Source organism: Penaeus vannamei, unplaced genomic scaffold, assembly GCF_042767895.1.
Source record: "Penaeus vannamei isolate JL-2024 unplaced genomic scaffold, ASM4276789v1 unanchor4074, whole genome shotgun sequence".
NCBI classification, from domain to species: domain Eukaryota; kingdom Metazoa; phylum Arthropoda; class Malacostraca; order Decapoda; family Penaeidae; genus Penaeus; species Penaeus vannamei.
This window is the reverse complement of record NW_027217054.1, coordinates 1-5,000: the sequence shown is the minus strand read 5'-3', so window position 1 is coordinate 5,000 and position 5,000 is coordinate 1.

Sequence of the window (5,000 nt, the reverse complement as noted above, 5' to 3'; positions counted from 1 at the left end):
TCAAGAGAGGCAATTTATAACCTGAGGTGGCAACATCACTATCAACCACAGAGGAAGGTGGGCTCTGGCACATCAAAGAACACATCACCAAGGATTGATAAGACACTGAAGCATGAAGTGATATCAGATCCTTCTATGAAAATTGCTTCACACTAGAATAAGCAGCCTGAGCTTCTCCAGAAGGCAGCAATGAGGACCATTCACCATCACGTCATGCTGCTAAGAGGGCAATGGTCACAGAAGTAATGAAGGAGAAAAGCCTAACTTTTGAAAGAAATATCAAGACTAGACTTCTAAAATGTGGTAGAAATTGATATTCAGGGATGAGAGCACTTTCAGTATGGTCAGGGGAGCTTCAAAGACCATGCGTCATCCAAGTACCGTGTAACAGTAAGACCCAAAATTTATGATGGAAGACTGTGAAACATCTTAAGAAGCTTTCTCAGTGACCATAACACTAATGCCTTATAATGGCATGACCTTAACCCCAACAGAAAAGCCCTTAGATAGCATAAAAAAAAAAAAAAAAAAAAAAAAAAAAATCCAGAGGCAAGACAGCAATGTCAATGACCGAAATGAACCACTGAAGTTGTGGTGGATCATGGATCCCATTTACTTCAGCAACCTTGTTGAATCCATACTCAAATGACTGCAGATAGTCATCAAGTACAAGGGCAACATGTCACAGCATTGACTAGGGAAAAATGTCCACAATAGAGCTCACAAATGGTTAAACAATCATCCATGTAATAAAAAAAAAAAAGAAAAAAAAAAAAAAAATGCACCTCATGTATGTGTGTATATATATATATATATATATATATATATATATATATATATATATATATATATATATATATATATATAAAATATCATACATAAGTAAAATAGAGAAGAAAAAAAAATATATATATATATACATATATATACAAGAAGTATGTGTATGTGTATGTGTATGTGTATGTGTATGTATATGGGTATGGGTATGTGTAAGTGTACATGTAGGTGTTTCTGTGTGTTCTTACCTAGTTGTTTCAATACAGAAGAGCTAAGCTCAGGTGGTCCTGTCTGATATATTTAAATTGTCGTATAACTTTTTAAATTCATGCACAGTTTTGGCACACACTACGTGTTTGGGGAGACTGTTCCTTGCTTCAACAGTTCTGTTTGGGAAACTATATTTTTTTGACATCTTCATCACCTCTTTTTACTTTCAACTTTTTGTTGTGTCCTCTCATTCTTCTTGTGTTCAAGATCAAAAAAAGTAATCTTTATCTATCTTCACTCTTCCTCTAATACAGTTGAACAGCATAATCATGTCCCCCCTTTTGCTTAATTCTTCCAAGGTAGTAAGTCCTAATTTATGTAGTCTATCTTCATGTGGACTCCATACCACTGCACCGTACTCAAGACTTGATCTTAGGATTGCTATAATGATCGTCTTTAGCATATCTTCATCCACATACACGAATGCCTTCTTCATGCTGGCAATCAGTTTTAACATTTTGTGGACCTTTTCATTTATATGATCATTTGGGTTAAGGTTTCTATTTATGATCATCCCAAGATCTTTTTCCCTGTCAGCTGTTTAATAGTGCGTCCCCTAATTCATATTAGAATAGTGGGCGATTTCTACATTCTTTGAAGCCTTTTTAAAATCTAAGTACACACAATCCACCCAGCCGTCTCTTTCTTGTAATATTTCAGAAACCCTTTCATAAAAACTGAGGAGATTTGTTACACACGACCTTCCTTCTCTAAAACCAAATTGTTTATTTGATATTTCGTCTTTCAAGTATTTCAACCCATTGTTTCCTAATTATTCTTTCTAGCAGCTTGCATACTACACTAGTTAATGAAACTAGTCTATAATTTAGTGGGTTTTGTTTGTCGCCGCTCTTACATAAAGGTGTAACATTTGTGAATTTCCAACTTTTTGGTAGTTTAATTTGTATCAATGAATTTTGAAATATTAACAATAAAGGAATACATACTTCTTAGGCACATTCCCTGAGAACCCAGTTTGAAATTTCATCTGGTCCCTCTGCTTTGATCTTGTCAAATCCTTTTAGTAGATATTTTATTTCATTCTTTTTGAGGGTGATATTTTCGATGTTCTTTATGTTTGTACGGGTATTTGCCATATCAAAGTATAGATCCAGAACAAACACTGACTGGAATTTCTCATTTAGGATTTCACACATTTCTTCCTCCTTAGAATATTATAATGCTATTGTCTTTGATGGCACTAATTTGATTTCTACTCTTAGTTTTAATATCTATGTAGCTAAAGAAGATTTTCATTGAATTGTACATTTGTTGATTATATCCTTTTCAAAATCTAATTTCTCCTCTCTCATGGTTTGGGTATACTCACTTCTTCCTATTTTATATCTCATATGCTGCCTGAGGTCTGTCTTCTGAATCTTTTCCAAAGGAGATGCTTGTTTTCTTTCATTTTCTTGCATTTGTCATTAGACCATTTTTGGCCATTTTTTGCTTTAATTTTGAATTTTTATATGATTTATTCCACTCAGTTTTTATAGATCTCACTTGGTCACTTTTTTCTAAAGGAGGTCAGTACTTGTGATATCCTTAATATCATCGTTATGCTTTGTAAATATTAGGTCAAGCATAGACAGCCTATCTAGCCCTCTTAACCTGGTATGATCTGATACATTTTGGAAAAGGCAATGCTCACTTATGACTTCTAGTAATTTTGCATTCCACAAATGTTGTTGCGCTCTGGGATCGAAACTTTCCCAGTCAATTTTGCTATTAAAATCCTGTGATATGAATTTCTTTTGGATTGGTTTTTGAAAGTTGTAGCACTTCTTCCAGGCTCTTTAATGTCTTTTGAATTAGTTTTTGGTAATTTCTTTGTGACCACACCGATGTTTGAGGTGGCATATATACCGTGGTTATTATTATGTTTACCCTGTTTGTTTCTACCACATCAAGTACCTTCAGTTCCACTATGGGGTCCTGATTAATTTCTAATTCCTTTGTAATAATTCCTTTCCTTGATAACACTGCTACCCCCCCCCCTCCATTTCCATCTGCCCTATCTTTTCTCCAAATATTATAGTCTTTGAGTCCTAATGTTACATTGTCTATGGAGGGATCCAGTTTGGTTTTAGCGATACATATTACATCTGGTTTATTCATATCAATTATTGCCTCTAGTTCAAGCAACTTTGAAGATAAACCATCATTATTTGCATAAACTATTTCTATATAATCTCAGTATCAATTTTGGTAGTAGGGTTAATGTTTGTTTGTCTCTACATTTTGGTTCCAATAGTATATTTGCTTTGCTTGGAGACCTCTCATCCTCCAAATAAACGTTTTTTTCCTTCTCAGTCCTTTGTTCATTTTTATTTACTCCTTCCAATTTCTTTCGAAGTGTTTCTGTCATCTTTGGTCATATTTTCTCTTATCCAGGTATTCTTACATTTCTCAAGGGTGGCCAGGACTTTGGCTTTCTTTAGTATATAAGTTACCATTTGCTTATTCATGAATGTTGCTTTTAAAGGGCTTTTCTTTCCCTTTTCAAATAATCCCAGCCTCCTGTGAGCTATGATATTCTGCTCCGCAGCGAGGGATTGAATCCCCATTGGAGAGGTTATAATGTTCATGATAAAGATGCGGTAATGCATTATTCCATCTTTCATAGAATGCCCATGGGGAGCGAGTGTGAAACGTCGCTATCCTTACTCATGTATGAGTAGGTAGGTAACCTCTATGGATGCTAGTAAGCTCCTAGTTTCTCACTCCTTTTAGTGGGTCTTGTACAAGTGGTAGAGCGGCCGTCTTGCATTCACGTGCTTTGGCAGTGAGGGATCGAATCCCGATTGGAGAGGTTATAATGTTCATGATAAAAATGCGGTAATGCATTATTCCATCTTTCATTGAATGCACCTTAGGTTATCTGATTTGGGATATATATATATATATATATATATATATATATATATATATATATATATATATATATATATACATATATATATATACATCTATATATATATATCTATATATATATATACATCTATATATATATATAAATATATAAATATATATATATATATATATATATATATATATATATATATATATATATATATATATATATATATATATATATATATATATGTATTGTGTATGTATAAATATATAAATATCACATATATATATATATATATATATATATATATATATATATATATATATATATATATATATATATATATATATATATATATATATATATATATATATATGTATATGTATATATATATATATATATATATATATATATATATATATATATATATATATATATATATATATATATGTGAGATTTACTGATAGCTCTTCTTTTATGGTGTGTACAGGGAACCTTGGTGTTGCTATTCTCTTTATTGCTAAGGGTTACAACACATACACAAGAATAACGATACACGGAGAACGGTGCTAGGTGGATCTCCCGGCTGGTAGCCGGGAGGGCAACTCAGGTTAAAAGCGGTCACTGAGAAGGTCGCTGAGGGTGTGAGACTGGGTCAAGATTGGCCTCCCTTTTATCCGGCCAAAGGAGTTGCTAGGGGCGCAAACAGGCATGGGTAAAGCGAGGGGCAATGAGCGTGGGGCATGCACATGGCGCCCCTGCCAGACCACGAGGTCTAGATGTGGACACAAGTGGGAAGTAGATATTGCATATATTACCCTTTATACAGCTCGGCCACCACCTCAGCCTCGTCCTCATGGCATCCTCTGAATCACTTCAAGGGTGACCTATCATCGTACCCCATCTGCTGGTCGTCTCGTCGCGTTCCTGTTCTCGGTTGTCCTTGTGCATCTCCTCGTTGTCGGCCTCTTCATCTTGGTCCTTGGTGCATCCATCCGTCATCAACGTCCACATGTCCTCGGAGGTTTCGCCTAGGTCCTCCTTGACTTCAGTTCGTCCAGTTGTCCTCGTAATCCTTCTCGGCGGCGTCATT